This window comes from Mustela nigripes, chromosome 3, assembly GCF_022355385.1.
Source record: "Mustela nigripes isolate SB6536 chromosome 3, MUSNIG.SB6536, whole genome shotgun sequence".
NCBI classification, from domain to species: domain Eukaryota; kingdom Metazoa; phylum Chordata; class Mammalia; order Carnivora; family Mustelidae; genus Mustela; species Mustela nigripes.
Window position 1 is genome coordinate 3,461,278 of NC_081559.1, and position 26,408 is coordinate 3,487,685.

Sequence of the window (26,408 nt, forward strand, 5' to 3'; positions counted from 1 at the left end):
CGGCGGCGGAAGGGGAGGGAAGGGAGGTTCCCAGGGCGTTCTCCCATGCGACGGACCGCCTGCAAGGTGCGGGGGAGGCCTTGCCCTTGTGGCCTGATCAGTGTCGTCTTTAGGTCAGGCACTGACATCAAGAGAGTTGGGAGATCCTTGGTGCGGTGTTAGGATCCTGCGGTCATTCACCTTCCCTTCTACCTGAGCCGCCTCCGGTGTACGGTGGGAGGGAGACATGAGGGCTTCAGGAACCGAGAGTGATTTGCCTCTGGAAATCTGTGCTACTGATAAGGCAACCTCCCTGTTTAGGTCTCTAGGGCATCTGTAGAGCGAGGGAGACTGCTGTCCCGCAGGATGGCGATCCCTGCAAGTCAACTAGTTATCGTTGTATGGCGGTCAGGGGCGCCTGAGGAAGGCCACACATGGGGAGGGGAGCGGGTGCAGAGGGGGTGCAGGGCGCCGGCTTCTGCTCTGTCCTCAGCCGGCCTCCTGCTCCCTCATCACTAAGACACTGAGTATACATATATACATACACGGGCCATCTTTCAAGGTACATTGAAATGATTTCTCCACTGTGTAGTTTTCAGACTGCGTCCTCGGAGGGTATGCCCTTTGAGACTTGTCTGCTGTTATTGCTATTATCACCATTATTGGCAACTGGTTGCTTGAGGACAGCAGGGGAGGGGAGGGAATCCTAAGAAGTTTGTCTAGAGCAAAACTACCGAGTTTATCCCACGCCCCACCTCAGCCCAGGCTTGACTTCATGGAAGAGGAGATTGAGATTCAGCGAGGTTTTCAAAGTGGCCCAAAGCCAGCTAGTGACAGGGCGATGGAAAAAGGCTTCCTTTCCTTCTCTCTTTTCTTCCTCTCGCTTCAGAAGATGAGGAATAGTTCCTCCCCTGAATCCACCTTCCAAGTCCCTCCAGGGGCTATGAGGTCTTCCTCAGCAGGATCTCTCTTCTATATTCACGCTCCGTTTTCCCGACCTGTCCCACCGAACAGAAGCCAAGTGCCCAAGTCACTCTCATTTTCAAAAGCAAATAAACCAAACCATCTTCCCTTGATTCTGTCATCCCTGATTTTCCTCTTCTCAGTAATACTTCCAGGGGGAACCCGGTGGCACAGTCGATTAAGTGTCTGACTCCTGATTTTGGCTCAGGTCATGATCTCAGAGTCCTGGGATTGAGCTCTGCGCTGTCTGAGCTCCACAGAGTCGGCTTGAGATTTTCTCTCTCCCTTTGCACCCCCGCCCCCTCCACTCATGCACACACAGACACACACTTTCTCTCTAAAATAAATAAAAGCAAAATCTTTAAAACTTCTGAAAGTGAACTGTACTAGTTGTGAGCTCTTCCTCCGCACTCATTCTTCAAACTCTAGCTCTCTGTTCTGAAAGCTGTCTAGTTCCCTGTCGGTTACTATCATTTAGACACTCTTACTCCCTGTCTTCTTAGATCTATAATCTTCTTTCCTTAGGCAATTCTCAACTAATCATTCTCCTTTTCTGCCTTGTCTTACCCCCTTTTACTCGTAAGCACATCCTAAAGTTCTCCACTACCTCCCCTTTTTTCCCTCACAGCTACAAATTGCAAATACACGTCTCCAAGCCCAGCAGCTTCTTGGGTACCTCTCCCAAGTGACCTACTAGATACCACCCGTGGGTTCCAGAAGTTACCTGGCGCTCAACATACCTGAAACTGAACTTCAAGCCCTCTCTATTCCGCCTCCTCCCAACCTCCAGTCCAGCCTCACACGGCTATTTTTACGTCTCCTTTCTCTTCTGCACCAAATCATTCAGAAATTCAACTAAAAACACTGAATATTTCGTATGTGCAGGGACTGGTTACGGGACTGGGGAGAGGAAGTGAATAAACCCACTTTCCACATTTGTGCTTAGAAACTCAGGGAAAACCTGTCCGATGAGCACATCCAACTCTCCTTCTGACTCACAGTCATGCCTCTCACCCCCATTGTCACCTCCAAGCTCAAGTCATCGTCACCTCTTTCTTCGACGAATAAAGGAGCCTCTGAAACTAGCCTAGCTGAGCTGAGTTGGTCTCTGTATTCCTTGCACGTTTTTCTAGTTTAACGTATCATTTCTGTTTTGATGTTTCCCTCTAGATGGAATGCCCTCCTTGAACGCTCGGTGCTATGCCTTTAAGGCTCATCTCAAAGTCCAGGCCCTCTCTGATGCTTTTCCGACGTCCTGAGCCACGAGTGGATCTTCTTTCTCTGAACTCACGCGGACTTGCCCTCTGCATCTGTGCCTCTCCAGCTGTCCCTCTTGCCAGAGCTGCTGGCTTCACAATTTATGAGTAGAAGGTAGAAACCTGTTTTATGTGATAGAAAGGCATATCAGTGATCAGCTTCAAGAGAAATTATTCCACCACTAGTTTATTTGTATAATACCTCTCCTTCCTTCCTTTTTTTTTTTTTTTTTTTTTTTGAGCTTTGATAAACTAAACTGTTAGAGAAGCTGAATAGGGTGGCTTTGTCCAGTGCATCAAAGGAAGCCATGTGTGACTTCAAGAAAGTCACGTAAGTTCTCTGGACCTCAGTTTTGTTATCTAGAAAACTGAAAAACTGTACTAAATGATTTTCAGTGCTTGTACAGCTCTAATCTCCTATAATCAAGGTTTTGAGGGGATTTGTCTGTTGATAGACTAATCCAACGTCTATTCCCAGCCCCTCCCCTTTTTCTGTCTTCTCTGTAGAAGCTGGAAAAGCTAGATATCCTCTTTACTAGCCTTCGTGTGGTTAGCACTGGCTACGTAAGGTAGTTCTGCCCCACGAGATCTAAGCAGAACTCTATTACGAGGAACTCTGAGAAGCCATTTGCTTTTCAAAGGAAAGAGATGACATTGCTCCCGGGGTAGGCAGAGTTCTCAGATGGCCTCTTGGTGTCCAGGCCCTGTAGAATCCCCTCCCTTGGAGTATGTGGAGCCACGGGACATTGCCGTATGATTATGTTACCAACTGGTGGACTGTGAGTCAGTCAAAAGGAAGGTTATCCTGAGTGGGCCTCACGTAATCAGGCAAGCTTTTTGAAAGAAATCATTTCCTGCCGGACTCTTAAAAGAAAACAGACAGCAATGGTGTGAAAGGCTCAGGAGCAGCCTCTAGGAGCTGAGAGCCTCAGTCGTAGGAACTGAATTCCACCATCAGTGAGCCTCAAGGAGGACCTGGACCTCGGAGGACACACAGCCCCGCTGACAGCTTGATTACAGTCTAGTGATTCTCTGAGCAGTGAATTCAACCAATGACTAGAGTCCTGACCCATAGAAACTGTGAGATAACAAATTTATGTTGTGTTAAGTTCCTAAATTGGTGGCAATTTGTAACAAAACAGTGGAAAACTAATACACCTCCTTTTCACATAATCTCAAAAGCTGAGTGCTTAAAAAACCATCTTGTTATCATAAAGGAAATGTCAAATAAATCACAGAAATCTCCGGCCTTGACTTCTTGCATGTCTAAATCATGGTCAGCAGCTGCTTTTCTCCAAACCTTTTTTTACACCAGAGAAATGTCTAATTGTATAAGCCAATACAGGCTAGCAAGCTTCTCTTTTATTGTATTTGAAATCATTTCCAACTAACACAGCAAACTTCTGAAAGTAGCATGAGCAAGTTTTTATTGGTTCGCGGTCAAACACTTAAAGGAATCCAGATAGAAAACACACGCATACATACACCAAGAATGTTCCAGGTAGAACACACACATACCAAGAATAAAAAAGGCTCATAGCCCACTGTGGGAGGAGGGGCTAGGCAGAGAAATTAAGGAAACAGTTAAAATACAGAGGGATGGAGACTACGATAGGTATGAGAAGATCTTGGGAGAGCTCAAAGAAGGGGTGCCTCGGACACACTTCAGGGCTGGCTGGGAGGGAAGGACGGATCTGGAGGCTCAGGATGTGGAACAGAACTATGAGGGGCGAGTCCAAGTGCCCGGGAGGGAAACCCTGGCGCAGAGAGAAGTAAGGGTCAGTCCGTCAAATAACTGGCCGCTACCAAGCACCTCGTGTGAGGCGGGGAACGTGTCGGACGCTGGAGGCTGGTAGAGACGAGAGTAAATACAGTGCAGGCTCGGGTTCTTAGACTCACCCTGGTTCCCTGACGGAGCGGCACGTACTCTCCTTGTCTAGGGAGCTGCAGTGACCCCCGACACCGCGTCCTGCTGGCTGCTCCCCGCGATAGTGCCTTTGACAGCTGCCCCCGAAGGAGCCTCATGGAGAGCAGCTCACCCACAGGAGAATCTAGGACAAGCTTCTTCAGGAATGAATCGTGCACAGGCAATTCAAGAAAACAGAAACGGGTTGGACAGGGAAGACCAGTCCTTCAGCTTTTGAAGTCCGTCTTGGAGGCGTTCGGGCTTAGTCAAAGCACATCGTCTCTCCTCTCAACTTAGGGTTCTTTGGCCAGGGGCTGTGCTCGGACGCTAGACAGCCCCCGGGGCCGTTCAACAAGTGAAGAACAAACACATCAGTACGCTGGATTGTGAATTCTGAAATCGGCCTAAAGAAAAACACGGAGGTAAAAAGGCTTAAGGCAGGTACTGCTGCAGGAAGTTGAAAGCAACGGAACAAACCTTATTTCATCCACTGACCTGTTTTTGTCAAACTGGAGGAGCAAAGATGATCTGGAGCTAAAAGGAGGCGGTAACTCAGGGGCTAGGGAAACTGTGTCTTTATCAGAGAGGACATCCAGTGCAGCTTCGCCGGGTCTTCGTGGGATGCGGTGAAGCTTCCCGTGTAGCAGCAGGTAAGGAACTTGCCTGGGACCTAGAGGTTTGTTTTTTTGTTCAATTGTTTAAAATGTCAGATTTACTGAGGTTTTATATATATATATATATATATATATATATATATATATAATATGTATATACATATACACACATATATGTATGTACATATACATTATATATGAATGTATATATACATTATATATATACACATATATGTGTATACACACATATACATGTATTATATATGTATTATACTAATGTATATGTATACAATATATGTATACGATTATATATGTATTATATACATTATATACATATATAATACGTATTATATATATTATATATAATATATATGCACACACACGTGTATGTGTGTACACACATACACGTGTGTGTATATAGTGTATAATACATAGATACATAATATATAATACAATAACATCGTCCTTTTCCATGTACAGTTTGATGATATCTGACAAATGTGCACCACAGTGTAACCCAGGAGGAAGAAGACGGGACACTTCCATCACCCCACACAGCTCCCTCTTGCCCCTTTGTAGTGAGCTGCCTCCACCATAATGTCCAACCCTGCAAGTAGGGACTTAATCTCCATCCAGACAGTTTTGGCTTTTCCAGAATGCCATATAGATGGAATCATACAGTATATAGCCTTGAATGTCTGGCTTCTTGCACTTAGCATAATGCAAGGTCAATTTTTAAAGCTCCAGTGCTGTCTGCCAAGATCATCTCTCCTTGTGACGTCAGACGAAGTGGGTGAGCATCGGCGTGCAAACTTGCCTTAACAGATTCACCGAGGTGTGACCATAGACCCTCAATCAAGCCTGCTGAATACCGAGCTCTTCCTCTTTGTTATCTGTTCGGATGTGTGTCAGGCTAGTGAATTTATACATGACTGTGGCTCCATTTATTAGCATTTAGAATTGCATAATTGCATTTTAGCCAGTCAAGAGCATTTATGCGCCTATATTACTGGCCTTAAGGAACTTGCAAAGAAAATTAAAAAGACAGCATATAATTAAATCTACAAAATTTTATTGCTGAAAGGAGTTTAGGGATCATAGAGTTATAGCAGCACAGAATTTCACAGTCAGCAGTGGCCTGCGAGATTGCCCAGACTCACCCGTCGTCTCAGATTTGAATTTCCTTCTGGGCAGCAAATTCAAAGAGCAGACAAGTGATGCAAACACGTGAGACTAGCCGTAGAGAGTCATGGGGCTTGAGGCATACTGAAGACGGTATGGTAGCACCTGTGGTCATTCAAATTCAATTTCAAAAGTTAACACTGTGAAAAGCCATTAAACGCACATCTCTGGGCATTAGTCAGTCCGTTGGTTATCATGTTACAATCTCTTTCCTACCGTTGCCTTCTCAAGTTTTTAGTTAGTGTAACAGATACTGCTGAGACCCTGACTTACAGCAGTTTCACTCTGATGAGTTCATTGTGTCCCAGCCTGGCTTCCGACTGCCAGCAGTAGCACCAGGCAGGAGACGGCGGAGGACGAATGGTTTCCTGGGGGGGTTTCCACCTCAGCTGAGGGAACTCTGTGCGTGCGCATCCCAGCTCTCACCCGAGGTGAGTGTTTTACACTGGTGAAACTGGTCTCCGGAATTTCCAAGTGGGATTAGGGTTCCTATTTCTATATTGGACTCTTGCATGAATAGTATGTCCTTCACACCCGGCATCCTTTTCTTGTCTCGCTTCTGTTTTTCGTACCACTCTTTCCTGGGATCACCTACTGGAGAAGCCGCTTATGTGTGGATCCTCGTCTCAGGGTCTACTTCTGTGAGAAAATCTCAAGTTCCTGTAGCCCGTGAATACTCAGACACCTCCAGAGATGAGGGGACCTGCATCCCCAGACCCTGAGGCTGTCTTGGGAAACCTCTGACCCACAGAAATATCTTCCCCTTGCTAAAGCGAAACTATGACTGGCTAGTGGTTCACTCAATGGGACTGGATACCACTGTCCAGAAATATCCCTCTTCAGAAAGAACCATTCAACCCAATTCTTAAATTGTTTAATTGTTCTTGAATATATTCTACATTTCACTCATTTGTCTATGAAAGAAAAATTGTTAATCAGTATACAAAACCAGTAGTGAGACTCAGGAGTGAAAAACGCCCCGGAGAGGGAAGATTGGAGGAGGTTAATGACTTTCCCATCACCTGAGATGGAAACTAGATCCATAGTTAGTTAAATGTTAAAGACAAGGCCAATCCAGAAGACTGAAGAACATGACATAATTTTGCTTATATAGATAATACATGTATTATGTGTATAATTTATGGTCTTAGTGTTTCAGCTGGGAAAGCATGTACTATGGCTTCCTTTTTCAGCCTGACAGTTTTTAGGCACAAAACTGGGAAGTTTGTTTCCCAGTCAAATGTTTAGTGTTTGTTCCCCATATGTAGTACCTAAGATGGTCTCAAACACTTTGTAAAGGTGCGGGCATGGCATTAGATCCTTACCTTCCTTCCAAGAGGCATCTTTTGGGCCTCTTTAAAAGGCAAGAAAGGTTCTGGCTTGTCTGAGCAATGTTTGAGAGCATCTCCCTATTCCTTTCCACCTTAAGAGAGAAAGGAGAGCTCCCGGGGAGTAAAGAGCAACCCAGTGCGCCAAGTAGATTTCAGAGCCCTGACGGACATCCCTTCCAACAGTCCGTGTGAAATAAAGTACCTATTGAAGAGTTCAGGGTACTAGTTTCCAAAGTTTGAGAGTACTTTGAGGACATACATGGTCATGCTTTCACGACCGATTTCTGGGACACACTGAAGGGACTGATTACTTGCTAATCCGTTCTTTCTTATATAAGACTACTCTGTGAATATGCATTCCTGAGTATTTATGAATAGTTTTTCTTTTAAATTTTTGAAAGAGAGATAAACAAGTAATTACTGAATTCAAGGCTACACCTATTCCTCCCACATCTCCATCTGATATAATTACAATAAGTCTGGGTTGAGCATATCTGAACATTTTCTGGTTTTGATTGTCAAGCAATCAAATAGCATTTCTCGCCCCCATTCAGACCCATAATTTAGAAGCTTCTCTGCAGTGACACTTGGTGCAGTTTAATTATAATGCTCCTCAATCCAGAAAGCTATTTAAAGGACGATGGAAGCTGTGCATTTTCAGTCCTTTCTCTTAAAAACGATTCAGAAATGTATGTGTAGCTGATCCCAAATTGAAACTTGATTCTTGTGTTGTGCATGACTTTGAACAGCACTGTCTTTTCCTTTAGAGAATGGCTCATATTTTAAAATCTATGTTCTTTCTACGAAAGAGGAGCCAGCACAGTTATTTCATTTTGAAACTCTTGCAGCACAACAACTAGAAAAAGGCATGTAAAATTTCACAATTATCTGCATGCTGTTTCCAGCAAATACTTTTTCATTTCAAAATGAAATTCTCAAGCCCCAAATGGGTAGGTGTTTTAATTCAGCATTAAAATAAAGAACTGCTTTTTCTGGACATATTCTCTTCCCTTCCCTGGCAGTTACTGGTACCAACTTGCTCTTAATTATCTCCCATTCAATGCTAGTCATAACCGCCCGCCTACTTCACACTCATCAGGCCAGCCCACAGCGCTCACCCCAGCCCCCTCCGGCTGAATCATCTTCTGCCACCCACGTCCTTTCCCACTGCCATTTCCTTTCTTACTTTTCAAAGGGACAGTCTTGCTTTTCCAAAGCTTTTTTCTTCATTCTGTGTTATGTGCCCTTTATATTCTAGAAAACTGCAATTCTAAGGAAATTTTCTTCCCATCACTGACGACAAATCATGCTTAATACATCATAGAATCTATGCTTATTAGCTACCCATTAATTCTGTGTACTTTAGGGAAAAGTGGGATTTGAGAAACTGGACATCCATTACCTTCCCTCTAACATACGAAAGATAAAAGGGACTCATTTTTGTAAGTTTCTACCTTGGCAGAGACGCAGGAAATCCCAGGCCTGGGCTATATAAATAGTCAGCCTTCGGATTGACATTCGTGTGTTCAGGATTCTCTTACTGATTTTTTAAAAATTCTACAGTCAAGTCCTTTCAATCATTAACTCTCAAGTCTCCATTTCCTCTTAGGCACAAAGACCGAGAGAATGACTCCTACAGAGTGTGGAGCTTGGAGGCACAAGGATTTGATACCTGACGGTATCCAAGCTCTGAGCCGCTAACAAACTTTGTGCCAACACGAGCCCAGACCGTGACAGCACAATTAAATGTTTCATCTGCACACATTATTTACTTAGTAATCTCAACATTTTCAGGAGGTAGCCATGCATGAAAGAGAAATCCTGGGCATGTATGGGACAAATCATTTGTCATTATCTCATAAAGATTCCTAACACAGGTCTTACAGTGACCCCAACAAGCAGAGGGAGAAAAGAGGAAGCCAAGGTCAAATGGTGAGTGATGGCCCCATTGAGGGGGTCCCTTCTTCATTAAGAAGTTCCGGTTAAAAGAGATACCCTTGGCCAACACCTCATTTTATATGAGAAAAATGAGCTTCAAAGGCCTGACTTGTCCAAAGTCATGATGGAATTAGTTTTTAAAAATTAGAACCCAGGTATTGGGGCATCTGGGTGGCTCAGTCAGTTAAGTGTCTGCTTTGGCTCAGGTCGTGATTCCCAGGGTCCTGGGATCAAGCCCCGCATCTGGCTCCCTGCTCAGCGGGGAGTCTGCTTCTCCCTCTCTCTCTGCCCCTCCTTCCTGCCCCATGCTTTCACTCCCTTCCTCTCTCTAAAATAAATAAATCTTAAAAAAAAAAAAGAAGAAGAAGAAGAAGAAGAAGAACCCCAGTGTTGCCACTGATAAAAGGAAATCTGTCTTTGTGAGGGCCTGGCACTGTGTTCTTCCCTTATCATTTCACCAAATCCTCACAATAGCCCCCAGAAAGGCATCGCTATCCCCATTTGAAAGATAAGAAAACCAAGGGTCATGAAGATAAGAAATTATTCCAAGTTCACACACACACACACACGCACGCACACACGCACACACGCGCACACACACGGCAAATGATGTTGCCACGTGGAACTTCTGGCCGGTGTCCACAGCTAGTGGTCCACAGCCCCGTGCACACTCAGGCAGGAAGTGAACAGTGAACTGAGCGCCCCAGAGTGTCGCGGGCTGAAGGCCACGGCAATCCCTGGGCTGCTGTTGGTGTGTCGGTAAACATCATCTTTATCTCCATAATGAAAACGTGCGGTTGTAGCTCCTTTTGTGCTGTTACTGTTATTGTGTTGTTGTTATTTTTTGTTTTGTTTGTCTCTTTAGCCACAAAGACCATTCCAAGAAGCAGACGGCAAACAGGCCCTTTCACGAGTTACCGCCTGGAGTCCATACGGCCAGTACGTTTTAGGAGACAAGAAAGTAATCATACTCTCACAACCCTTAGCATTTTCCCCTGAGGACTGAATGGAAAGGATTTGTCTTTTTCTTTTCTTTTTTTAAAAAATTATTTTATTTTTTAAAGATTTTATTTATTTACTTGAGAGAGAGAGAGAGAGCATGAGAGGAGAGAGGTCAGCAGGAGACGCAGACTCCTACAGAGCAGGGAGCCCGATGTGGGACTCGATCCTGGGACTCCGGGATGATGACCTGAGCCAAAGGCAGTCGCTTAACCAACTGAGCCACTGAGGCATCCCCCTTTAAAAAAAAAAAAAAAAAAAAAAAGATTTATTTATTTTGGAGAGAGAGAGTGGGGAGAGAGGGAGAGAGCGAGGCAGAATCCTTAAGTTGATCCCACTCTTAGCATGGAACCCAGCACGGTGCTCGATCTCACGGCCCTGAGATCATGACCTGAGCCGAAGTCAGGAGTCAGCCATGTAAGCAAGTGAGCCACCCAGACACCCTAATGAATGGAAAGTATTTCTGAGGGAAGTTGGATGAGGGATGACAGATTGCAGCCCTGCCCATCCTTGGAAGTCTGGAACTGAAAGGAAGTGTTTAAGATCTTTGCTCTTACTTTAGGTTTGATTGGTGGGAAAATTATTATTTTAATTTATCTGCAGTTACACACAGCACAATTCTGCTTTACTCAGAAAATAAAGGAATCTACATTTGAATAAAGGTCTGACTTGTGTCACTGTAACAACCTTTGCATCAAAAATGAGGTAGGGAAAATTAGGAGATAGAGATAATAAAATAACAACATTTAGCATGTAGTTTCTCTAACGATCTGTGAATAGGCCCTCTAAATCACAATAATGCATCTTAAATGTGCGCACATTAACTTGGTACTCACTTTGTGCAGTCGTCCCCTGTCTCCAAACCTTCTCGACGCCCCACCCAACGTCCAGGGCACATTCCCTTTCTCAACTCCATGAGCTCATGTCTTTTCAATTGTGCAGTCATCCCTAAAAAATTATTACCTTTCAGGATGTTTTTTGGTACTAACTGGAAGTGTGGTGGTGATTTCCTTTGGAATATCTGTCTGAAACAACCTTTTATTCACTTATAAAGTGAAAGTCTAGATTAGATCATCATTGAGGTGTCTTCCAGATCTTAAATTTTTTGCATTTCTAGTGCAATGTATGAAATCAATAAACATGTATTGAGCACCTACTAAATGTCAGGCATTGTACCAGAAATTGGGGGAATCAGGATGTAGTCCCTCCCCTCAACCGTCTTATTCTATGGCTGGGGAGAGGGGATCAGATACAACTAATTATCACTCAACATTAAAAATGATAAAATCAAGGTATGTGTATGGGGATCAAGTGTCTAATTCTGTCTAGATGGTTGGTGAAGTAAAACACAGAGAAGATGGAATCTGAGCTGAGCCTTGAGAAATGACTTAATAGGCCCAGACAAGAAGGCAAGGACTTTTAGATAGAAGGAACAGCTTGAGGGATGGCACAGAAAATGGGAGTATCTGGGTGGAGCAAAGAGAGCACAGAGGAGCCTCTGGTAGGCAGCAGGACCCAGACCGCATCCTCCGAGAAGTCAGTTATCTGGTATGTTAGTAACCTAGGGCTGCCATATAAAATACTACAGACTGAGTGGCTTAAACAGCAAAAATTTATTTTCTCACAGTTCTGGAGGCTGGAAGTCCAAGATTGAGGTGTCAGCAGGGCTGGTTTCTCCCCAGATCTCTGTCCCTGGCTTGTGGACAGCCACCGTCTTGCCGCATCCCCTCACTGCCTCACAGCGCCCAGACCAGCTCTCCTCAGGTCAGTGTATTGAAACTCAGCCGCCTCATTCATACGAAAACTCTTAGGCCTCCCCCAAGTGGCTGCACATTCTGATTTCACATTTAACTTTTAAATGTAACAAACGGTAGCCGACAGATTGTGTTTTCCAGAGACGGCCGCACCAACCTCTCCCGTCCCTCCTCTCTCTTCCAGTGTAATCTAGCCACTGCCCATCAGCAAGTGGAGGCTCAGTCTTGTCCCTTTGAATCTGGGGCGGATCTCGTGACTCACTTGTTACTAACACAGCGGCACTGCATGATTTCTGAGGCCACGAGAAAAGGCCATGAACGTGCCCTGGTTTCTCTTAGAACACCCACCTTCTGGAAGCGCCTCTTTGTGGCCTTCCCTCTCAGAACCCAGTCACCAGCCGTGAACAGCACAACGTGAAGAGGCCCTGGGTAGGGGTTCTGGGCAATGGTCCCAGCTAAACCCAGCCTTTCGCTGTTCCAGCCCAGGAGCCAGACAGGTGTGTGAGACGCCATCTTGCGACTGGAACCTCTCATCCCAGGTGCTGCAGACGTCGTCTTCCTACCTGAGGGCCAGACATCGGAGAGCAAAGAAGAGCTGCCCCTACCTGTTCACAATAAATTCCTGATCCACAGACTCTAAGAGTGTAATAAAATGATTTTTTTTCATGCTGCTAAGTTTAGGATGACTTATTACATAGCAATAGTAACTGACTCAGACAATCAGACCACTAAGGGAAGAAGATTTCTGAAAAAATACTTGAAGTAGATGTATGGAATTGTTGAACCACGATATTGTACACCTCAATATTTTCCCTGAAAACTTCCCTATTTATAATATGGCATATGATTTTATGTTCACGATAATATTCCAGTCTCATTAAGAAACTGTTAAATTTGGTTTGGGATACATTCCTTTAGAAGGGAAGAGAAATAGATCACACATTTTGGAAAGGTTACACCTCAAATTGGTTAGTATTTAAAATGTCTTGGTGCTTTAAAAGGAATGTAAGTTTCCATAATCAGGAAAATTAAAATACATAAACTTTCTCATTCTTTCATAATATGGATAGATTAGGCTTTACTATAATTTTTAATTGAACATATTTCATATTTATTGGTGTTTGTGTTGCTTGTCAAAAGTAAGTCTTGGGAACTAGCATATTATTATTTGTATATATACATTCTCTTTTTCAACAAAAAAATTGAACAGGCTTTGATGTTTGCTTAACCAGTTTCATACCCCATTAGGCATACCACATATGGATAGAATCATCACGAAGTAACACACTTTGACAATGCTAATGATGTTAAATTATGACCTCTCTAGAGACCAGGGACCATGCACTACTATTCATTTGTATATCTCTGATATTGCCTAGTTCAGTGCTTTGTATGTAATAGAAGCTCGAAAGTGATTTAATGAATTGAATTAAATTGACATAATTATGATTAGCTCTTTGAATCACTTACGTCTAAAATTTTTTTCCAGAACACTATAGAGAAATGAGCAAAAAAGACCTGAAATAATTAACCTCAAGTAATACAAAATAGCCATGTAAAATACCACCCACTTCTAAAATGGATATACAGATGCATTACAATAAACGTACCAAATGACAGACTTCTCTAGTTTTATTTCCATGGAGTTTCACACCATTAAAATGGTATTGCAGTTCAGGTAAGGACTAACACTGAATGAGGATTCTGCATATGGTTACATATAGCTGCGTATATGTGTCTGTGTGTGGGCACATGTGGGTATGTTTAGAAGGAAAGCAGATTTATTAGCAGAAATGGAATTTCGGGTCTCATGATCCCATCACAAATACTCTTTGCAAAGAGCAGTCACTGGGTGAGCAGGGCCTGGTGGATGTACCTAAGGACACCCAGGGCACAAGCAACCACGTTAACATGAAGAGTGCTAGCTTTCCTCCTGGAGACCAGGAAAGCCAAACTACTCTTCCTACCCCTTCCCCATAGGACCCCCATGAGCATTCATCCAGCAGAGCCGGGCCCCGACCAGAGACGAGTCAGGTAGAGGTTTGCTCTCAGTTGTTCTTTGGTGTGGCTCAAGAGGGCAGGGATGAACTGTTGACCGAAATTTTATCTTTGTTGATAATTTAACTATGTGCAGAGAGTTTAATTGCAGCCAGGGTGAAATTAAACTTCAACTCAAAATATATGGTCCTTGTCCTCCACAATTTATAAACCAGTGAGAAGGATGGGTGCAGATGTTTCTAGCTAGCTATAGTCATTTCTGACTGCAGAAGTCGGACACTAATCTATAAACTGAGTAAAGTGCTGTATGGGGATTCTGAAAGGGGTGGTCACTACCTCTGAAAATGTGGAGAAAGATACAGATCTCACCTGAATCTCACTTTTAGTAAATGGTTCTGATGAAAACAACTAGCACCAAGAATCTGTAAAATGCTTTAAAAAAACAATAATAAAATTACTTAATTTACTGAATATATATACAAAGTCCAAGATACCAGCACCATGCTATGTACTCAACCGCGTTCCTCATGTAACCCTTAAAAGAGCCCTAGAAGTAGGTTCTGTTATTATCCTTGTTTTACAAATAAAGAAACTGAAGTTTAGAGAATCAACTTATCCAAGGTCATACAGTTAGAAAATGACAGAGCCAGGATACCAGTCCATACCTGTCTGACTCCACAGCTCAAGATTTGATTTAATTGCTATGAAATGCATATCTCTGTCTTCCCCCAACCGTGTGTGTGTGTGTGTGTGTGTGTGTATTCTATTTTATAAATGAAGAAACTCAGATTTGCAAAAGTCAAAAGACTTTCTTATTTCTCTATCACTGGAATTTTTGACAAAGAAAGCCAAAAGACATCAAACAAACAACATAGAACACTATCTTCACATAGTATATCCATAGAGATCAGGGTATTTGAAACTAAATTTTGCACTACTTACTGTCAAGAAAATATCTGTGTTCTTGGCCTGCACAACATACGACTGATGTTTAAAAATAGTTCTATGTTCTGATTTCCCCTTGTCCTTAAGAAAGAAAAGAAGTTTAACACAAGACTTAATTTGTAACTCAAGATTTATCTGCCTTTATGTACACAAGAGTCTTCGTTGTCTTGAAGCTTTTCCAGTTAATTCCTAATTAATTATATATTTCAAATTGGTCATAATACGTTTCTTTAAAAAGAGTAGAAAGCTTTATTGGTAGGTTACAATTATAAGATTAGTTCCCACAACTAATTTAAAAGTAATTAATGAAGGCTCAAGTTTCAAAATGGCAGAAACATTCCAACGTCAAAATTATTGGAATCCCTGAGGGGAAGGAGAAAGAAAGAAGTCTAGAAGATATAGTGGAACAAATTCTCCATGAAAATTTTCCCAATCTCGCAAATGGTACCAGTGTTCATGTACTATAGGCAGAATGGTCTCCCTCCAAGATTATAGAATCTCGAAAGTCCTCAAGACACCTAATAGTAAGAATGAGGAATTATAATTGTAAACAGGCTCTCTTGAAGGTAGCTAGGACAAAGAAGCTCCTTACGTACAGAGGAAGCCCATCAGAATAACGCCAGACCTGTCCACAGAAACCTGGCAAGCCAGAAAGGGCTGGCAAGATATATTTAGGGCACTAAATGAGAAGAACATGCAGCCAAGAATACTTTATCTTCCAGAAACATTTCAAAAATGTTTATTTCCAGGTCACCGGGAGTAGCAAGAACCTTTTCAAATGTTTATTTTCAAAAGTGTCAACATTTCCTATACCAAAATACATAGACCACAATCTTTGAAGAAGATCTCTATGGCATGCTAGTAACACAATCAGTTATATAGCACACCATGTCGGCCATTCTACCCACCCGGGAGAGGGGGAGGCGACTTTAGTAGCTTATTCCCTTTGAAGCCCAAAAGGCAATAATTACTCTCCACTTGAGAACAGAATTATAGCCTTCAACCAGAAAGTTAGTTTGCCAACTGATCCTTGGTTTCCAAATCAACCAACAGGTTTACAAGTAGGGCACAATGCTACAGAAAATGGACAGGGGTACCTGGCGGGTTCAGTCAGTTAAGTGGCCGACTCTCAGTGTTGGCTCAGGTCATGACCTCAGGGTCCTAAGATCAAGTTCCTTGTCTGGCCCCAAGCTCAGTGTCTCCTTGAGATTCTCTCTCTCCCTCTGCCCCTTCTCCGGCTCTCCCCCTCTCCCTCTCTAAAATAAATAAATAGGGGCACCCGCGTGGCTCAATGGGTTAAAGCCTCTGCCTTCGGCTCAGGTGGCTCAATGGGTTAAAGCCTCTGCCTTCGATCCCAGGGTCCTGGGATCGAGCCCCGCATCAGGCTCTCTGCTCAGTGGGGAGCTTGCTTCCTCCTCTCTCTCTGCCTGTCTCTCTGTTTACTTGTGATCTCTGTCTGCCAAATACATAAATAAAGTCTTTTAAAAAATAATAAATAAATAGATCTCAAAAAGAAGAAGGAAAGAAAGAAAGAAAGAAAGAAAGAAAGAAAGAAAGAAAGAAAGAAAGAAAGAAAGAAAGAAAGAAAATGTGAAAATGGGCATCTGGTATCCCAGATTAGAATAAGCAAAGAGCAGAGAGCAAACTTAAGTATGTGCTTCGCGTACCACAGAATGCCAAAAAGCGTTTACAAGTAGTGGGTTGAAAGTAGACTTTAATGAACTACATTATACTGACATTATGGATCATAATTTTAAAAATTGGGAGGGGGGTGTCTCCTGGGTGGCTCGGTCAGTTAAGTATTTGCCTTTGGCTCAGGTCATGATCCCTGAGTCACAGGACTGAGGCCAGCATCAGGCTCCCTGCTCAGTGGGGTGTCTGCTTCTCCCTTTCCCTTTCCCCTCTAAACCTCACCCTGTTCATGCTCTCTCACTCTCTCTCTCTCTCTCAATAAATAAACAAAATTTTTAAAAATTGTTTTGAAATACATGTATGAGACGTTGAGGGGTTGTGGGAAGGCCTCACAACCTTTTTGGTGGCTGGGATCACCAAAGGCAATCAACACTTCTTTATATCTCAAAATAAAACAATTTGGCATAATATACAATTGATTAGCCAGAATCTCCCCCAAAAGTCTTTATTTGTGACAAATATTGGAAACCTTCGATTCAGTTCATAAGATGGTTCTAGTCAACAACAGAACCTATTTCTCAGTTACTGTCCGGTGTGACTTGGTGCTTTGAGCTGAGGTTTCAACAGAGATTGCAGCGGATGTTTGCTGAATGTATAAATTATGAAGGAACTAGAAGCAGTACACCTAGATTCAAAATTCACCTTTTTTTTCATTTCTAATCATAACCTTGGATCACTTACCTTGAGCTTAGGTCTCTACAGCCATAAAATGAAAATTATATGCCATATATACTTTATGGAGTTGTTAGGATGATCAAATGAGATAATATAGTAAGATCATCACATTAAGGTAGTTAAATCTCTTATTTGGGTATGGGAGAATTAGAAATGAGACACCTATTTGAGGAATTATATTAAAATCCTTTATAACCGTCCCATAATCATTCATTCATCAATAGATATAGAATACTGCAGGCATGGTATTAGGTACAGAGAAATTTTGTGATAAAGCCTCAGAAAATAAGATATTTTATATCCATTTTCACATAGTCTACAAACTACGTAGTCTTTGATAGAGCATACAGTTGATTGCATTTTCAACATAACCTCTCTCTGTGGTGCCCTTCCATCTTCGAGAGTAAGAGATGAGGTGAGAGTGTCTGTTTTACAAACTGCCTAATGATTTTCAAAAATCAAAGTTTAATGGTTTTTTTGTTTGTATGTTTGTTTTTAGAGTCATGAAATAGGTGTGAATGTCAAAACTGCCCAACCAAAATGTTACCCCCTCCAGGACCTCACAACCAAAATGTCACCTCCTCTTAGAGGCACCCTCTTTCTCTCTGGTCTCTAAGAGTTCAGTAATGTTTTCCCATCTGCCTGGATCACTGTCTCCTGGCCTCCCGGCCCCATTCACTCGGCTCCCGATCTAAACTCTGGCGAGCTCTTCAGTCATTCCCTGTCCTGAACGCTTCTCCATCCTCACTCCCTCTTGTCCCCAGTCTGGATAAAGGTCTTTCTCACCCTTAGAATGGGGTGTTCAGTGAAGTCAAGTTTTTTTTTTTTTTTCTTTACTGGAAATACATCCTCTCAAAGTGTTAGTGGAAACATTAATTCATCTTGGGAGCAGATTCTTTTGCTTTAGGAAAATCACCAGAATACTCTCATAAACGTAATAACTACTTACTGTTCTAGAGAAAGATACTAAGTCACCATTAATCTGAAAGCTAGTATTTCAGACAAACACACTAAATGCACCATTGATCAATGTACATTTTGCTGTCTTTGGCATAAATATACCCTTGCAGAGACAGAGACAGATAAATTTTTTTTCCTAAATATGGATTTAGTCTTATGCCTGAAAATTGCCCCCTCCCGTTGGGAGGTTCGAATGTCCTTTACATAGAAGTTTTCCCACAGATCAGTTTAGAAGAGTTGGGAGCCAGATCTGACCTTCTCTTACCTTCATGCTGCAGTCATGTCCCACAAGGGTCTTGTAAGAGTGTGACCACGGCTGAACTGCTGGCCACCCACACCCAGGTTCTTTTAATTACATAAACCAGACTTTGAAGTATGTCTTTGAAAGTGGTACTCTCGCCTTGCCGACCTCCTAAGGCTAAAGAGCACCTGGTGGATGAGGTTGAAGGAACCAGATGTTTCCACAGTCAGTCATTCTAGGGTGGAAGATGAGGTGGGCCCGGGCATGGACTGGAAGACGGCAGACTTCTTCCTGGTTCTAGAAAAAGAAGAGGGTTAAGTGTAAGAACTCCACAACACGAAGATGCCTGGGGGACCTGCCATGTCTCCAACACACAGTATTAATTTATTTGTATTTAATACTAATGGAAGATCCTAAAAGTAGCAAGTAACTTTTAGGGGCAGCTGAGTTGCAAGTACTTTCTGAATGGTGCTTCAGTTATCCCTGAGCCTTCAGTTAAATCTTAAGTGTGATGGTAGGTTTGGCTGTGCTTTAGGAATTAAGGAAGAACTCAGCGTACAGCAGGTGTGAAATGAAAAAGAGCCAACAGCAGCGTGGGAAGATGTTTACAGAACTTCAAAAAATCAGTTGTAGGATCTGGAGCTACAACATCTAGATCAGGATGGCTGGTCAGCTGATCAGTGAGTACCTGAACAGACGACAGGACATGGAAATGTTCCTCAGGGATTTAAAGATATTATTCAAGAAAGGAAAGAATCCAGTAAAAGAACAAATTTCTCACAATTCTCTCTCAGATCTATTGTTATTATTTTGGGGAGTGTTGATGCAAATGCATGTGCCTTTTAAAGGTTAAAAGAATTTGGATTCCATTTTCAAATTTGCTTTGTCTTTTCTACAAAACCATCAGGTTGTTGGTAATAAGGACTGTGTCTTCTTTATCTTTGCATCATCACAGTTTCTGGAACAGTGTCTAGAACACAGCAGTTGCTCAAAAATGTCTGCTGAATACACATGGATAACGTCTTTTACAAAATGGTCTTCAACTTGATGATCTGACTCGAGTCAATAGTCTTATTTAAAACTGGTTATGAGGGGCACCTGGGTGGCTCAGTGGGTTAGGCCTCTGCCTTTGGCTCAGGTCATGATCTCAGGGACCTGGGATCAAGCCCCGCATCTGGCTCTCTGCTCAGCAGGGAGCCTGCTTCCCTCCCTCTCTGCCTGCCTCTCTGCCTACTTGTGGTCTCTCTCTGTCAAATAAATAAATAAAATCTTTAAAAAAATAAAATAAAACTGGTTATGACAAATACACTGAAATAAAATTAGTAAGATGTCTCGAGCCTCTCTGTTGTAAAGCTATTGCCATATCTTTCAAGTTGGAAAATATGTTGTCAGCACAGATTCCTACAAGAAAATCTGTGCAATCATATCGCCAGATAATCAGGAAACCAGAGGTGACCCGAAGGCCATGTACTTCCTTCACTTTACACATGAGGAAATCAGAGCCTTAAGGAATAAAGTAACTTGCCCAATATCACACACCTCACAAATAATGGAGTAAGGGCTAGACTGTACCTGTTCTGATTCACTATGCTTCTTACTACTATATCATATGCTTCTACTAAATCCTATCATGGGTTCATATTACTCTGAAACAAGAGTTGGTATAGAGATTTTTTTAAACCATCATACTTTGCTAAATTTTATAAACATTGCAGATCCTTAAAAGTCTGGAAAAGACCTACCCTGGTCTTTTAAAAAGACCTGGTATTTTTTTAAAAATTGCACCAATGATTCTGATTACAGCTCATATTAAAAATAATTGCCTTAAAATAGTCATATTCAATGTCCTTATCCATTTTCCAATCCACCTCTCCCAACTTCTCCCTCATGCCTTACTCTATGATTAAGTAGGAGACGCAGAATGCAGAGTCCTCATTTTGGGTTTCACTACTGACTATTGGGAAATTCCTAAATTAGTGAAGTTCAATGCAAAAAATATTTAATTTTACATTAAACACAGAAGACATCACCACTTGTGTGGGACAACACAGTACTGCATTATTTTGGAGAACAGGCTTCCATGGAATTCATGACCAGCAAGAAATATATGATTCATATTTCAGCCACCAGGGAAATCTTTACCTAGAGATACATGTCCCCTTTGTTAAAAGTCTACAAGGAGAAGTAATCTGTATTTTCCTTCATCATTCTTAGCCACACTACTAAGACTGTTTTTTACTTAACCAATTTAAGCTGCTGTCTTCAGCAGCGATGAAGAACAATGAACAGATTGCCCATTTACGTATCCTTTGTTTAGTTGTGGACTCATGAATTCACAACTTAGCCTTTTTCCCTTCAGGTTCATAATAAACAACTTATCCTGTCATTATGGCCTAAATTGCCCACCATTAAAATTTTTCATTCTTCTCTGAACATAATAGACCACTGTATGACAAAGTATTTATCTGTGCCTTAAGAGATCATTTGAAGATGAAAAATGCAATGATGTCATCATTTTTAAAAAGATTTATTTATTTGAGAGAGAGAGAGTACACCTGTGAGTGTGGGGGGGCGGAGGGAGAGAATCTCTAGAAGACGCCCGGTCGGAGCTTGGAGCCTGACAGGCGGGACTCTCAGTTTCATGACACATGAGATCACGACCTGAGCCAAACCCAGGAGTCCGAGGTTTAACCCACTGAGCCACCCACATGCCCCTAGCAATGAGGTCATCATTTTAAGTTCTATTACATTCATACTCCAGTACTTCCCATTTTTTCCCTTATCTTTCAGTTTTAAGACACAAAACATAGTCACAGGGTCATAAATCATAATTACCTTGCCTTGTATCTGAAAAAAGCAGAATGCAAACTTAATGCTTTCCTCCTCTGATAATATCTATAATTTACACATAGCATTAATAAGGCTCTGGGTATAATGCAAATGTACAGATTGCACTCACAATGCCAGAAACATAAGCTTTTCCCAGAGCAAACTGTCACTGAGGCACCAGCTCGGATAACAGAATTAGTCATTAACTCTTCAGGCAGCCTTTACATTTTCTTTATGGAGTATTTCTACGCCCGTCCTAATATTGTGCCATTTTTACCAACTAGTTAAGATTTCATTGTATAAACAGTAGCTGAATATATTCATGTCAGAGATAATCCTTCCTTTAAAAGGTTTCTTTGTCAGGTACTCATTAAAGTAGGTTTCACTTCAAAATGATAGTCACTAATATAGGGCAAACATCTTACCCATTTGGCAGGTTTTTAAAAAATAATTTAATTTTATTAGCACCGTATCAAATCATCAGCCCGTATCAGGTCTCCTGTATTAGTAGTACAAGGATCTGGGTCACGGATGCGCACAACTGGTGGGCTTATGGGGCAAAATCTGTGTTTCATATAAAAACCACAAAACAGGAAACCACAGAAGAGACGGTGTTCGTGGCTACCTCGGAAATCGATCATTGGACACGTCTCCTTGCACATGCTGTACTTCGTAAACGGTACTTCCGCCTTCTTATATTAATTTCTTCAGAAATTCATTTTGCGATAAATTCCCTAAATAAGAGCTTCTCTCCAGCTGATGTTTACCACTCCAGGCTGCATGAAGCGCTGGCATTTTGCTTCAAGACAGGAGGTGACAGGAATAAACACAGCGCCCGCTACATTTCCTGCAGATCAGAGATGGCAATGTTGTGAGCATTGTCGTGGGTAGCGTGGGTGACACCGAATTGCACGGAAGCGCCCACACCAAGCGCAGCCCTTCAGAAGGCGCAGCAGACACCATTTTGTCTCGTTCCAACGCCGTTCACAATCTTGTTTTTCAGTTGAAGCTTTCAGATGTAGGTTTTTTTTTTTTTAATCTAAACCTGATATAATATATGAATTTTTAGGAGGGCAATTTGGCTTCTAGACAGTGGGAGTGGGAATAGGAAGGTACAAGAATTGGGGTCACAGCTTGTAAATACATCTGAATTATCTGAAGGAACACTGATAATCACTAATTAAAGCCAGCATGAGAAGTAAACATCCATTCTTAGATTACCTCATAGGGGAGACCTATGTTTGCCTGGGGGCTGGGTGATGGGGGTGGGAGAGGGGTAGGAGAGGAGTAGATGAACGTGCTCCCTGTCTTTCTGTGGAGTCACATGAGAAACCAGTGCGGACTGCGGTGTAGGAAGCCGTGCCCCGTGAGTGGACCTACAGGGACTGTGGCCCAGCTGTGACAGCAGCACCGTGGCTCTATATCAAAGAGACTACAGGTGATGTGGCTTCGTGTGCTTTGTCTGGGGGTGGTGGGAGGTTGTTGTTGTTTTATTGTTTTGTTGGGAAGCCAAAGCATACGTATGGTTTACATACATGCCAGAGCATTTATGTAAGTCAAAGTTGGCTTTCAACGTTGTAACTTGACATTTTCCCAAATTTAGGTCACCCCTTAAGCCATTTGGGGGTGTATCTTTTAGGATTCCCCCAACCCCAGCAGTGCATTCTTTTTTACAGCCTGAGTACTACCCATCTCCGTTTACCCTTTTAAAGTGTACAATTTAGTGGCATTTACTACATTCACGATGTTGTACAATGATCATCGCAATCTAGTCCAAGAAAATTTTCATCATTCTATTGTTTTTTTTCATTTTCATCTTGAACTTTTTGGTTTTGCTTTGCTTTGTTTTCAAATTTTTACTTAAATTCTATTAAGATGTAGCATAATATTGGTTTCAGGAGTAGAAATTAGTGACTCATCACTTACATATAACTCCCACCACAACAAGCACCCCCATCCCCTGCCCAACATTCTTGTCACTCTAAAAGGAAAGCCCCTACTCATGAAATAGTCACTGTGCATTATCCCCTCCCCTGGCCTCTGACAACCAGTGATCTGCTTTCTATGTCTATGGATTTACCTATTTGGGGTATTTCATACAGATGGAGCCATGCAGTATGTGTCCTTTTGTACCTGACTTCTTTCACTTATAACTCTTTCCGGGATCACCCATGTTGTAACTGTATCTATTCTGAAGCAACAGGAAGCCATATGGAACCTAGTCTGCTGAATAAGGTAGATATATATTATTTGAAAAATGTTTAAGTGAGTATAAAGTAATGATACTAATTTTCTTATGTGTCTCGTGTTTTGTATTTATGTCTTTGACTATATAAGTTCTATCTACACTAAAAAAATGCACACAACTAAATAAACATGACAATACATTATTACCTATACTCAGAGTATAAGTTTTGCTTGGTTATTGTCCAGTAGACTTTTACAAGGTTCTCTTTGCAGGAGGCAGGGGTTGGCTAAAGGATGTTACCCTGAAGATGTTGTGCTGGAATTATGACATCTCCTAACGAATAATGTGAGGTATCCATAAATCAGATCTCAGAGGCAAAGCACCCAGGCTTTTTTAGTCTCTCTTTGTAACATCTGTCCTGTTTAATTGTTCCCTTTTCTAGTTCTCCTACAAAGGTTAAGTACCTAGTTAATGAAAAAAATTTACTCTAAAATATATATGACCTAATAAACTTAGAAACTAATGGAAACATACTTGCTTAATTCTATAATTTTTTTTATCCTGTTCAGTTAGCCACATATAGTACATCATTAGTTTTTGATGTAGTGTTCAACGATTCATGAGTTGCGTAGAACACCCCGTGCTCATCACAACTCGTGCCCTCCTTAATGCCCCTCACGTGGCTGCCCCATCCTCCCCAGGGCCCCTCCCCTCTGCAGTCTTCCATTTGTTTCCCAGAGTCCGTAGTCTCTCATGGCTTGTCCTTCTCTGATTTCCCTCCCTTCGGTTTTCTCTCCCTGTCCGTGGGCCTCTGTGCTATTCTATATGTTCCACATAGGAGTGAAACCATATCATTGTCTTTCTCTGTGTGACGTATCTCACTCGGCATCATCCCCTCCGGTTCCATCCATGTTGACGCAGAGGGTGGGTGTTCGTCCTTTCTGACAGCTGTGTAGTAGTCCACTGTAGGTGTGTTCAACAAATGGTGCTGGGAAAATGGGATAGCTACATACAAAAGAATGAAACTGGACCATTCTCTTACACCATACACAAAGATAAACTTAATTCTATAAAATTAATTGCCTTTTGTGTCTGATTTTCTCTCCATCTAAGAAGGAGAGAAAAATATTAAGAGCAGATCTTTCCTAGTGTCCTTAAATCATACCACGTGGACCAGTGTGGTCCTCAAGCTTCCGCGTGTCTAAGAATCACTGGGACATTCATAAATATAGATTCCTAGGACCCAGAGATTCTGATTCAATCTGGTCGAGAATCAGAAATCTACATTTTTAAAAATATTTATTCATTTATTTATTTGAGAGACCATGTGCACAGGCAGGGGGAGGGGCAAAGGGAGAGGGAGAATCTCAACCAGACTTCCTGCAGAGCACAGACCCCATGGCAGTGCTGGATCTCAGGACCCTGAGATCATGATCTGAGTTGAAACCAAGTGTCGGTCACTCAACCGACTGAGCCACCCAGGCACCCCAGAAATCGATACTTGTGATAACTATCCTAAGTTGGTCGTTCTGGAACTTTAGTGTGCCTCAGAATTGCCCTGAGGGCTTGTTAAACCACAGATTTCTGGACCCCATTCCCAGAGGTTTTGATTTAGTAGGCCTGGAGTGATGCTAAGAATTTACCTAACAAGACCCCAGGTGGTGCTGGTGCGTCAGGTTGGGGACCATATTTTGTGAACTATTGTCTTTGATGTTTTTAAAATAACTGAGCCTTGGCATACCTGGAGACATTCCGGTAAACTAATCACAAGTCTGTAAATCAGGCTAAGCTGTGTGGCAGCCTGTGATAATATAACATCACTTTCACAATGATGGAATAAAATAAAGCTCTGTCCCTAGCTGGGAAGCATCAATACATTCCACAAACAATTTTAATAGGGTACTATTTTAATATAAAAAATCAGTTAAGGACCAAAAACAATACATGCAAAACAATGTTTTCTTTTGATGTTCCAGGTATGCATACAGAAATTTTAAAACTATTGTTGTAGATTTCATTTAAAATAATACATTAAGGAGGGCATGTGTTGTGATGAGCACTGGGTTGCATGTAACTAATGAATCATTGCACACTACGTCAAAAACTAATGATGTCCTGCTATATGTTGGCTAACTGAACATAATAATAAAACTTGGAAAATTAAAAATTTAAAAAGAAACTAGAATTTTCTAAAAGTGTAAAAAGATAAAATAAAATAAAATAAAACATCGAAAAAACATCTGAAGCTCTAAAAAAGTCACTGTTTAATGGCTTGGTTTTCAGTTAGAAAACTGATTCAGGAGTACAGCCTACTGGATGTTTCTGATATTGCAAAAGAAAAAATGTCATGAAAGTTTTAGCACTAAATATCTTTCTTTTATTGCATTAGTTTCTTTCTATGTTTCTTTATAAGCACAGTAGAATGGAAATCTCACGAACCTTGGAGGGTTCAACATCTTCCTTTGTTTTGTGAGCTTCTTTGCTGTGTTATGTTACCTTGAACAAGTTACTCAAGCTTTAGGTTCCCACTCTGTATAACAGGGTATCGTAATAACTACCACCCGGCAGCACAGTTGTGAAAATCAGTGGAACAAAACATTTAAATTCCCAGTACAATGCTGGACTTGTTTTGGAACGTATGGTGTTTATACAGATCCCTGTATACACGTGCACACGTCTGTCACCAAACAGGAAAGCTTTTTTAAAAAATCACTTTCTGATTTTTCTATGTAAGTTCCCCAAACTTAATTCTGCTTCAAAGCAACATTTACCAGAACATGTGGGGACTCCACGTTAGTATTCCTCTGCATTTTGACTTCTGATAGTTCTATGCATTAATGAATTAGGGAAGACTAGGCCTTGGTAAAGTCACACTATTTTTACTGCTATTAAAACTTAACAATGAAGTGAAGCATTCCAGATAAGTAATTTCCTGTACATAAGTTACTTAAGTAGAAT

General features: G+C 41.8%; 1 long non-coding RNA gene across 1 annotated transcript; it reads left to right on the forward strand.

Annotated features, from left to right (window-relative positions):
- The first annotated feature begins 4,323 nt into the window (after positions 1-4,323).
- On the forward strand, positions 4,324-12,546 carry LOC132012804 (uncharacterized). The gene is made up of 4 exons (XR_009402763.1): positions 4,324-4,754; positions 10,035-10,108; positions 11,796-11,932; positions 12,404-12,546. It is a non-coding gene; the product is annotated as an uncharacterized LOC132012804 (long non-coding RNA).
- Positions 12,547-26,408: the final 13,862 nt, after the last annotated feature.